Source organism: Oncorhynchus mykiss, chromosome 19, assembly GCF_057628025.1.
Source record: "Oncorhynchus mykiss isolate SJ-2025 chromosome 19, ASM5762802v1, whole genome shotgun sequence".
Taxonomy (NCBI): domain Eukaryota; kingdom Metazoa; phylum Chordata; class Actinopteri; order Salmoniformes; family Salmonidae; genus Oncorhynchus; species Oncorhynchus mykiss.
In genome coordinates, this window is record NC_143040.1 from 72,810,192 (window position 1) to 72,822,989 (window position 12,798).

At 39.7% G+C, this 12,798-nt stretch overlaps 1 long non-coding RNA gene across 1 annotated transcript; it reads right to left on the bottom strand.

The window, feature by feature from the left end:
• Positions 1-285: 285 nt before the first annotated feature.
• On the bottom strand, positions 286-6,954 carry LOC149975329 (uncharacterized). The gene is made up of 4 exons (XR_016489107.1): positions 6,686-6,954; positions 6,496-6,560; positions 1,274-1,332; positions 286-1,169 (listed from the first exon to the last, which is right to left on the bottom strand). It is a non-coding gene; the product is annotated as an uncharacterized LOC149975329 (long non-coding RNA).
• Positions 6,955-12,798: the final 5,844 nt, after the last annotated feature.

A 12,798-nucleotide genomic window follows, 5' to 3' on the forward strand; every position in this document is an offset into this window, starting at 1 on the left:
TAAACAAGCTCATGAATGATCAAAATGACAGCTCCATCAGGATAGTTATCAATTCTATCTCTGCATCCCAAGTCAAACCCTATTCCCTATTTAGCACCCTGCGTTTGACCAGGGACCCTATGCAGTATAGGAGAGAGGGTATAGTGTACATCACAATACCCCATAATGACATCACAATACCCCATAATGACATCACAATACCCCATAATGACATCACAATACCCCATAATGACATCACAATACCCCATTATGACATCACAATACCCCATAATGACACCACAATACCCCATAATGACATCACAATACCGCATAATGACATCACAATACCCCATAATGACATCACAATACCCCATAATGACATCACAATACCCCATAATGACATCACAATACCCCATAATGACATCACAATACCCCATAATGACATCACAATACCCCATAATGACATCACAATACCCTATAATGACATCACAATACCCCATTATGACATCACAATACCCCATAATGACATCACAATACCCCATAATGACATCACAATACCCCATAACAATTATCTTGTTTCATCCTATTCCCTAATTAGCACCCTGCGTTGGACCAGGGACCCTATGCAGCCTCTTTTACAGGTCAGTGTGGAGAACCTCTGCCTCCTTGGTGGAGAAGTGAGGAAGTGCTGCAGCTAAACCATCTAAACCAGACACTTCTAACAGCATCATTACCATCTGGTTGATATCTAGTGGTTCAGAGCAAAGTGTTGATGAAGTGGTTGAAGACAGGTGCAGGTGTATAGAGCTGTAGTCAGGATTATATGAGAGGATCAGAGAGGGTTTTGTAGAGGAGAGAGGGTATAGTGAAACACTGTGTGTAAGTAGCAGCACAGAAATACACTGCACTGTCTTCAGTTCCTCTCAGTTTAGCAATATGTAGATATGCCATTTTCCCAGTTGCAGCATCTCCACTCACAGTAAAACGCCCTTTAAAGGAATCTTCCACGGCAGGATTGGTGAGTAGCACATACCCAATGAGTTTCAGAGCAGTGTCTTGTTCTGACTGCTGGTACCACAGTATCATGTTGTAGCTTGGAACAGTATGGCTGCAGTTCAGTTGAACGTTATCGTCAGGTCCTTTTAGTATTGCAGTAGGAGTCTGCTGGACTTGGTCTGTTTGTGACAGCCCTGTGGATGAAAACAGAACAACTAAAAACTACAGTATTACTCAATATATTGACAGTAATATATTTGGGTAGTAAATATCTTTCATCTGAACAGTGATAGAGTACCTGTCACCCACAGTGGTAGAGTTGCAACATGTATGAGAAGCTTGATCATGTTGATGGTTCTGGAGAGAAGAGTCACATGGACAAGGAGAAAGAGTTTTCAGATCGTCAGGGATGTGATGGAGGCTAGTGGGAGTGTCAAATGTATTGTTTGCATCCGAAATGGCACCCTATTCCCTATATAGTGCACTTCTTTAGACCAGAGCCCTATGGCACCCTATTCCCTATATATTGCCCTACTTTTGACCACCTGCCAATAGGGGTGAAAAGAGAAAAACGTAGAACTGAGCTGCCGGAGGGGAAGGAAATGACATCATGATGTGCATTGATATTCAAAACAGATGCATAGTTCCCCGAAAGGTCTCCTGTTGACATAAAGGTGTATTGTAGAATAAACCGGAAATAGTGGTTTATGGCAGGTGTGTTGATGTGCCCAGGACATCTATAGTGGTTTATAACAGGTGTGCTGGGTGTTGATGTGCCCAGGACATCTATAGTGGTTTATAACAGGTGTACTGGGTGTTGATGTACACTACAGTTAAGGTATATAGGATCGGAGGGTTTTTGTAGGGAAGAGAAGGGTATCTACATCACTGTGTTGGCTGGCTGCACAGTAATACACTGCACTGTTTTCAGGGTCTGACAGAAACTGAAGTGAGGCTTCTATCTCTCCATCTCCACGGATTTCAAAGTGCTTTTTGAATTGATCTTCAATTGTTGGATTCTTATAAAACACAACTCCAATCAGTTTCAGATTAGTATCAGCTATTGACTGCTGGTACCACAATATAGTATAGTATGAACTGAGAGTATGGCTGCATTTGATTATCACTGTAACATTGGGACTTTCCAATAGTGCTGAGGGAACCTGGAGGACTTTACTGCTCAGAGAACTTCCTGTGAAGAAAACAAGAGATTCATATTTAAACAGCCTGATTCATCAGACACAAGACTATTAGCAGGGAGTGTTTTCAGGATGAACAGACATTCTACAGACATGTCGTTATTACCTGTGAGCCAGAACAATGAGAGGGTGAACGTCAGGAAACCTCTGGTCATGATGACTGACTCAAATCGATGAAAAACTGACATGATGACGATGATGATGATGTTGATGTTTCCTCAGTGGAGGAGAGATATGAGTGTCTCCTGGATGAAGCTCTGAGGTGAAAGGAGAGGGGCTGATGTAGTAGCATATTTTATTTAGGGTGGTGGTTAGTGGGAGTGTCAGAAAGTCTGTACCATAATGTTTGCTCATAGGACCTCACAGTGAACCTTTCTGATCATGACAATGAAATGAGACAGACATTATTAGAAGTAGAGTTAGAGGTCCCCCTACAGTACATGATGAGACCATCACCTCTTCAGATATTATATGCTGTCCTATATCAACACTGGGGGTTTAGTTCAGCTGTACTTGTTATATTATATCAACACTGGGGGTTTAGTACAGCTGTACTTGTTATATTATATCAACACTGGGGGTTTAGTACAGCTGTACTTGTTATATTATATCAACACTGGGGGTTTAGTACAGCTGTACTTGTTATATTATATCAACACTGGGGGTTTAGTACAGCTGTACTTGTTATATTATATCAACACTGGGGGTTTAGTACAGCTGTACTTGTTATATTATATCAACACTGGGGGTTTAGTACAGCTGTACTTGTTATATTATATAAACACTGGGGGTTTAGTACAGCTGTACTTGTTATATTATATCAACACTGGGGGTTTAGTTCAGCTGTACTTGTTGTATTATATCAACACTGGGGGTTTAGTTCAGCTGTACTTGTTATATTATATCAACACTGGGGGTTTAGTACAGCTGTACTTGTTGTATTATATCAACACTGGGGGTTTAGTACAGCTGTACTTGTTATATTATATCAACACTGGGGGTTTAGTGCAGCTGTACTTGTTATATTATATAAACACTGGGGGTTTAGTACAGCTGTACTTGTTATATTATATCAACACTGGGGGTTTAGTTCAGCTGTACTTGTTGTATTATATCAACACTGGGGGTTTAGTTCAGCTGTACTTGTTATATTATATAAACACAGGGGGTTTAGTTCAGCTGTACTTGTTATATTATATCAATACTGGGGGTTTAGTAAGCTAATAAAACCGCATAATAAGTTATATAATTATAAATGTAGACTGAAGTATTGTGACAGAAAATATGAGGAGGAGTGTGACCATCATGTCAGATCACAGCGCAGGTTGATCATTAAAATGTTTTGTAGTCAGGATGGGGGTCCCCCAGCAAAATCTCACTTAGGTCCCCAAATGTCTAGAGAAACGGGATATGTAATTGTAACCACATACTTTATGTTAATTAGTAATGACACTAAACTGTAAATACTGTTATTCTGTACTGGGCCAGATACGATCAACTTGCTGATGCTGTAATCCATCTCTTTATTCATTGGCTCTGAACCAAACTCCAACCTCAGATACAGGTGTTGTGATCACTGCTCATAGTTTTCTATCAGACAGGGTTTTTGTAGAGGAGAGGAGCTTCTCTACATCACTGTGTTGGCTGGCTGCACAGTAATACACTGCACTGTCTTCAGGTGCTCTCAGACTCAGTAGTTGAAGATAAGCCTCTTTCCTACCATCTCCACTCACATTAAAGTGCTTTTCAAACGATTTCTCCATGGTTATTGACTTGGTATATACATAACCAATGAGTTTCATAGTTGTGTCTTCTGTTGACTGTTGGTACCAGAGTATTGTGTAGTAGCTAGGGTTAGTATGGTTGCAGGTGAGTTGTACATTATCTTTAGATCCTTTCAGTATTGCAATAGGAATCTGATGGACTTCGGTGCTAAGATACTGCCCTGTGGACAAAGAGAGAGAGAGAGAGAGAGAGAGAGAGAGAGAGAGAGAGAGAGACAGAGACAGACAGAGAGAAAGATAGTATATTTATTCAGTTTAATGACATTCATAGATTTGTTAGACTTCTCTTAATGAGTGGTGTAATACCTGTCACCCAGAGTGGTAGAGCTGCCAGGTGAATCAGAACTCTGATCATAGTGAAGAAGACTTGATGGAGAAGATGAATATGTTTTCTCAGTGGAGGAGAGATATGAGTGTCTCCTGGATGAAGCTCTGAGGTGAAAGGAGAGGGGCTGATGTAGTAGCATATGTTATTTAGGGTGGTGGTTAGTGGGAGTGTCAGAAAGTCTGTACCATAATGTTTGCTCATAGGACCTCACAGTGAACCTTTCTGATCATGATCAATGAAATGAGACAGACATTATTACAAGTAGAGTTAGAGGTCCCCCTACAGTACATGATGAGACCATCACCTCTTCAGATATTATATGCTGTCCTATATCAACACTGGGGGTTTAGTACAGCTGTCCTTGTTATATTATATCAACACTGGGGGTTTAGTACAGCTGTACTTGTTATATTATATCAACACTGGGGGTTTAGTACAGCTGTACTTGTCATATTATATCAACACTGGGGGTTTAGTACAGCTGTACTTGTTATATTATATCAACACTGGGGGTTTAGTACAGCTGTACCTGTTATATTATATCAACACTGGGAGTTTAGTTCAGCTGTACTTGTTATATTATGTCAACACTGGGGGTTTAGTACAGCTGTACTTGTTATATTATATCAACACTGGGGGTTTAGTACAGCTGTCCTTGTTATATTATATCAACACTGGGGGTTTAGTACAGCTCTACTTGTTATATTATATCAACACTGGGGGTTTAGTAAGCTAATAAAACCGCATAATAAGTTATATAATTATACCTGTACACCAAGTAGTGTGACAGAGAATATGAGGAGGAGTGTGACCATCATGTCAGATCACAGCGCCAGAAACACATCAGAGAGAGAGAGAGAGTAGACAGGTGAACCCACATCCATCATGGCCAAATACCACCAGGGTACGCAGGTCACATGTCCAGGGGCCCTGATCTCCACAGGACCCACATTGATTTTGTTAGTCATCCTCACTCAGATATCATATTAGCATGGCATAAGTCATTACAAAATGTGTAGAATTACAGGAAAAGATCTGTAAATGAAAGAAAATGTTCTCTCTGCCCCACGGCAAAATGAGTAGAATTGCATGAAACTTGCTTTAACAGTCCAATGCAGACATTATTATCTCAATATCAAATCATTTCTGGATAACAATACGTACCTTACCGTGATTGTTTTCAACTAAAATGTTTAAAAAGGAGACACAAATAGCTTCTTAGCAAAGATAATTTATTCATGAAAGAATTTTGCTATGACTGTCTGGAAAAGGTCTGAGTAGAGGGGGGACACTGAACATGTGCTGTTATTGGCAGAGAGGTTTTAGAACTCTCTTTCTGATTGGTCATTTAACTAGTTTACTGCATGGTGATGTCACAGTGGAACGCCAAAACTCCATCCCACCAAAACAGTCAGAATCTTTAGGCGTTCTTTTCAAACAGCTCTTACACTAAATGGGCATTATCATAATGTTCACGATTTCACAGTATTACTTCAACCTCATAGTGCAAATATACATAAAACACAGAAAAATCACATTTTTGAATTCACCGGCCCTTTAATATATCAACATGTTCTGTACTCCCCATGTCAAAATAGAATTGTAGGAAATGTACTTTAAAACAACAATAAAAAATGTCTCTCCAGTCAAGAGGTTGATCACTAAAATGTTTTGTAGTCAGGATGGGGGTCCCCCAGCCAAATCTCACTTAGGTCCCCAAATGTCTAGAGAAATGGGATATGACATTGTAACCACATACTTTATGTTAATTAGTAATGACACTAAACTGTAAATACTGTTATACTGTACTAGGCCAGATACGATCAACTTGCTGATGCTGTAATCCATCTCTTTATTCATTGGCTCTGACCCAAACTCCAACCTCAGATGCAGGTGTTGTGATCACTGCTCATAGTTTTCTATCAGACAGGGTTTTTGTAGAGGAGAGGAGGTTCTCTACATCACTGTGTTGGCTGGCTGCACAGTAATACACTGCACTGTCTTCAGGTGATCTCAGACTCACTAGATGAAGATAAGCCTCTTTCGAACCATCTCCACTCACATTGAAGTGTTTTTCAAATGATTTCTCCATGGTTATTGACTTGTATTGTGCATAACCAATGAGTTTCAAAGCAGTGTCTCCTGGTGACTGTTGGTACCACAGTATCATAGTGTAGTCTTGAATAGTATGGTTGCAGGTTATTCTTACATTATCTTTAGATCCTTTAAGTATTGCAATAGGAGTCTGATGGACTTTGCTACTAAGCGACTGCGCTGTGGACAAAGAGAGAGAGAGAGAGAGAGAGAGACAGAGAGACAGAGAGAGTAAGATAGGATATTTATTCTGTTTAACGACATTCATAGATTTGTTAGACTTCTCTTAATGAGTGGTTTAATACCTGTCACCCAGAGTGGTAGAGCTGCCAGGTGAATCAGAACTCTGATCATAGTGAAGAAGACTTGATGGAGAAGATGAATATGTTTCCTCAGTGGAGGAGAGATATGAGTGTCTCCTGGATGAATCTCTGAGGTGAAAGGAGAGGGGCTGATGTAGTAGCATATTTTATTTAGGGTGGTGGTTAGTGGGAGTGTCAGAAAGTCTGTACCATAATGTTTGCTCATAGGACCTCACAGTGAACCTTTCTGATCATGACAATGAAATGAGACAGACATTATTAGAAGTAGAGTTAGAGGTCCCCCTACAGTACATGATGAGACCATCACCACTTCAGATATTATATGCTGTCCTATATCAACACTGGGGGTTTAGTACAGCTGTACTTGTTATATTATATCAACACTGGGGGTTTAGTTCAGCTGTACTTGTTATATTATATCAACACTGGGGGTTTAGTTCAGCTGTACTTGTTATATTATATCAACACTGGGGGTTTAGTACAGCTGTACTTGTTATATTATATAAACACTGGGGGTTTAGTACAGCTGTACTTGTTATATTATATCAACACTGGGGGTTTAGTACAGCTGTCCGTGTTATATTATATCAACACTGGGGGTTTAGTTCAGCTGTACTTGTTATATTATATCAACACAGGGGGTTTAGTACAGCTGTACTTGTTATATTATATCAACACTGGGGGTTTAGTTCAGCTGTACTTGTTATATTATATCAACACTGGGGGTTTAGTTCAGCTGTACTTGTTATATTATATCAACACTGGGGGTTTAGTTCAGCTGTACTTGTTATATTATATCAATACTGGGGGTTTAGTACAGCTGTACTTGTTATATTATATCAACACTGGGGGTTTAGTACAGCTGTACTTGTTATATTATATCAACACTGGGGGTTTAGTTCAGCTGTACTAGTTATATTATATCAACACTGGGGGTTTAGTACAGCTGTACTAGTTATATTATATCAACACTGGGGGTTTAGAAAAGTTAAAAAGGACCTGAAAACAGGTTACTAACAGGTAGACCTGAAAAAAGGTTACTAACAGGTAAACCTGAAAACAGGTTTTAAACATGTAGACCTGAAAACAGGTTACTAACAGGTAGACCTGAAAACAGGTTACTAACAGGTAGACCTGAAAACAGGTTACTAACAGGTAGACCTGAAAACAGGTTACTAACAGGTAGACCTGAAAACAGGTTACTAACAGGTAGACCTGAAAACAGGTTACTAACAGGTAGACCTGAAAACAGGTTACTAACAGGTAGACCTGAAAACAGGTTACTAACAGGTAGACCTGAAAACAGGTTACTAACAGGTAGACCTGAATACAGGTTACTAACAGGTAGACCTGAAAACAGGTTACTAACAGGTAGACCTGAAAACAGGTTACTAACAGGTAGACCTGAAAACAGGTTACTAACAGGTAGACCTGAAAACAGGTTACTAACAGGTAGACCTGAAAACAGGTTACTAACAGGTAGACCTGAAAACAGGTTACTAACAGGTAGACCTGAAAACAGGTTACTAACAGGTAGACCTGAAAACAGGTAACAAACATGTAGACCTGAAAACAGGTTACTAACAGGTAGACCTGAAAACAGGTTATTAACAGGTAGACCTGAAAACAGGTTACTAACAGGTAGACCTGAAAACAGGTTACTAACAGGTAGACCTGAAAACAGGTTACTAACAGGTTGACCTGAAAACAGGTTACTAACAGGTAGACCTGAAAACAGGTTACTAACAGGTAGACCTGACAACAGGTTACTAACAGGTAGACCTGAAAACAGGATATAAAGAGGTAAACCTGAAAACAGGTTACTAACAGGTAGACCTGAAAACAGGTTACTAACAGGTAGACCTGAAAACAGGTTACTAACAGGTAGACCTGAAAACAGGTTACTAACAGGTAGACCTGAAAACAGGTTACTAACAGGTAGACCTGAAAACAGGTTACTAACAGGTAGACCTGAAAACAGGTTACTAACAGGTAGACCTGAAAACAGGTTACTAACAGGTAGACCTGAAAACAGGTTACTAACAGGTAGACCTGAAAACAGGTTTTAAACATGTAGACCTGAAAACAGGTTACTAACAGGTAGACCTGAAAACAGGTTACTAACAGGTAGACCTGAAAACAGGTTACCAACAGGTAGACCTGAAAACAGGTTACTAACAGGTAGACTAGAAAACAGGTTACTAACAGGTAGACCTGAAAACAGGTTACTAACAGGTAGACCTGAAAACAGGTTACTAACAGGTAGACCTGAAAACAGGTTACTAACAGGTAGACCTGAAAACAGGTTACTAACAGGTAGACCTGAAAACAGGTTTTAAACAGGTAGACCTGAAAACAGGTTACTAACAGGTAGACCTGAAAACAGGTTACTAACAGGTAGACCTGAAAACAGGTTACTAACAGGTAGACCTGAAAACAGGTTACTAACAGGTAAACCTGAAAACAGGTTACTAACAGGTAGACCTGAAAACAGGTTACTAACAGGTAGACCTGAAAACAGTTTACTAACAGGTAGACCTGAAAACAGGTTACTAACAGGTAGACCTGAAATCAGGTTACTAACAGGTAGACCTGAAAACAGGTTACTAACAGGTAGACCTGAAAACAGGTTACTAACAGGTAGACCTGAAAACAGGTTACTAACAGGTAGACCTGAATACAGGTTACTAACAGGTAGACCTGAAAACAGGTTACTAACAGGTAGACCTGAAAACAGGTTACTAACAGGTAGACCTGAAAACAGGTTACTAACAGGTAGACCTGAAAACAGGTTACTAACAGGTAGACCTGAAAACAGGTTACTAACAGGTAGACCTGAAAACAGGTTACTAACAGGTAGACCTGAAAACAGGTTACTAACAGGTAGACCTGAAAACAGGTTACTAACAGGTAGACCTGAAAACAGGTTACTAACAGGTAGACCTGAAAACAGGTTACTAACAGGTAGACCTGAAAACAGGTTACTAACAGGTAGACCTGAAAACAGGTTACTAACAGGTAGACCTGAAAACAGGTTACTAACAGGTAGACCTGAAAACAGGTTACTAACAGGTAGACCTGAAAACAGGTTACTAACAGGTAGACCTGAAAACAGGTAACAAACAGGTAAACCTGAAAGGAAATCTACTGGTAAGTCTTAATAAAGTTCAGGAGTAAACATTTGCTGAGCAAGTCACATAATAAGTTGAATGGACTCACAGTTTGCAATAGTAGTGTTCAACATGATTTTTGAATACCTCATCTCCATACCCCACACATACAATTATCTGTAAGGTCCCTCAGTTGAGTAGTTCATTTCAAACACATTTTTAACCACAAAGACCAGGGAGGTTTTCCAATGTCTCTCAAGGAAGGGCACCTATTGGTAGATGGGTAAAAAAAAGGCAGACATTGAATATCCCTTTGAGCATGGTGAAGTTATTGATTACACTTTGAATGGTGTATCAATACACCCAGTCAATACAAATATACAGGCATCCTTCCTAACTCAGTTGCCGGAGAGGAAGGAAATGGCTTAGACATTTCACCATGAGGCCAATGGGGACTTAAAAACAGTTACAGAGTTTAATGGCTGTGATAGGATACAACTGAGGATGGATCAACAACATTGGAGTTACTCCACAAAACAAACCTAATTAACAGAGTGAAAAGAACAAAGCTTGTACAGAATAAAAATATTCCAAAACATGCATCCTGTTTGCAACAATGCATTAAAATAATACTGCAAACAATGTGGCAAAGCAATTAACTTTTTGTCCTGAATACAAAATGTTATGTTTTTGGCAAATCCTATACAACACATTACAAAGTACCACTCGTCATATTTTCAAGTGTAGTGGTGGCTGCATCATGTTATGGGTATGTTTGTAATCGTTAAGGACTGGGGAGTTTTTCAGGATAAAAAATTAAAAGAACTGCACTAAGAACAGACAAAAGCCAGGAGGAAAAACCTGGTTCAGTCTGCTTTCCACCAGACACTGGGATATCAATTCATCTTTCAACAGGACAATAACCTAAAACACAAGGCCAAATCTACACTGCAGTTGACTACCGAGAAGACAGTGAATGTTCCAGATTGTCTGAGTTACAGTGTTGACTTAAATCTAATTGAAAATCTATGGCAGTATTATGGGACTGAAAAGATGACCTCATTATTAAACTGCAAAATAATTTACAGTTGAAGTTGGAAGTTTACATAGACCTTAGCCAAATACATTTAAACTCTGTTTTTCACAATTCCTGACATTTAGGTCAGTTAGGATCCTAGGTTATTTAGGATCACCACTTTATTTTAAGAATGTGAAATGTCAGAATAAGAGTAGAGATAATGGATTATTTCAGCTTTTGTTTCTTTCATCACATTCCCAGTGGGACAGAAGTTTACATACACTCAATTAGTATTTGGTAGCATTGCTTTTAAATTGTTTATCTTGGGTCAAACGTTTTGGGTAGCCTTCCACAAGCGTCCCACAATACACACTCAACCCTTTTCCCCCACACAACCATAGGCTCACATTCTCAACAGTCCTAAATCTTAGTCTGCCTACACATTCTGACTAGGCGGTTAGTCACCTTAAAATCATTGAAACAACTGCTTTTTATGCTTTTGTATCTTTTTTTCTGAACTTTGAATATAATAAAGTACATTTGTAAATTGGTCTGTTTTTGTGCTTGTTTGCTGTGGGATTTTATAACTCTGTTTATGACAGATGACAGATTATGACAGTGGTTGAAGACAGGTGCAGGTGTATAGAGCTGTAGTCAGGATTATATGAGAGGATCAGAGAGGGTTTTTGTAGAGGAGAGAGGGTATAGTGAAACACTGTGCTTTAGTAGCAGCACAGAAATACACTGCACTGTCTTCAGTTCCTCTCAGTTTAGCAATATGTAGATATGCCATTTTCCCAGTTGCAGCATCTCCACTCACAGTAAAACGCCCTTTAAAGGAATCTTCCACGGCAGGATTGGTGAGTAGCACATACCCAATGAGTTTCAGAGCAGTGTCTTGTTCTGACTGCTGGTACCACAGTATCATGTTGTGGCTTGGAACAGTATGGCTGCAGTTCAGTTGAACGTTATCGTCAGGCCCTTTTAGTATTGCAGTAGGAGTCTGCTGGACTTGGTCTGTTTGTGACAGCCCTGTGGATGAAAACAGAACAACTAAAAACTACAGTATTACTCAATATATTGACAGTAATATATTTGGGTAGTAAATATCTTTCATCTGAACAGTGATAGAGTACCTGTCACCCACAGTGGTAGAGTTGCAACATATATGAGAAGCTTGATCATGTTGATGGTTCTGGAGAGAAGAGTCACATGGACAAGGAGAAAGGGTTTTCAGATCGTCAGGGATGTGATGGAGGCTAGTGGGAGTGTCAAATGTATTGTTTGCATCCGAAATGGCACACTATTCCCTATATAGTGCACTTCTTTAGACCAGAGCCCTATGGCACCCTATTCCCTATATAGTGCAATACTTTAGACCAGAGCCCTATGGCACCCTATTCCCTATATAGTGCACTTCTTTAGACCAGAGCCCTATGGCACCCTATTCCCTATATATTGCCCTACTTTTGACCACAGCCAATAGGGGTGAAAAGAGAAAAACGTAGAACTGAGCTGCCGGAGGGGAAGGAAATGACATCATGATGTGCATTGATATTCAAAACAGATGCATAGTTCCCCGAAAGGTCTCCTGTTGACATAAAGGTGTATTGTAGAATAAACCGGAAATAGTGGTTTATGGCAGGTGTGTTGATGTGCCCAGGACATCTATAGTGGTTTATAACAGGTGTGCTGGGTGTTGATGTGCCCAGGACATCTATAGTGGTTTATAACAGGTGTACTGGGTGTTGATGTACACTACAGTTAAGGTATATAGGATCGGAGGGTTTTTGTAGGGAAGAGAAGGGTATCTACATCACTGTGTTGGCTGGCTGCACAGTAATACACTGCACTGTTTTCAGGGTCTGACAGAAACTGAAGTGAGGCTTCTATCTCTCCATCTCCACGGATTTCAAAGTGCTGTTTGAATTGATCTTCAATTGTTGGATTCTTATAAAACACAACTC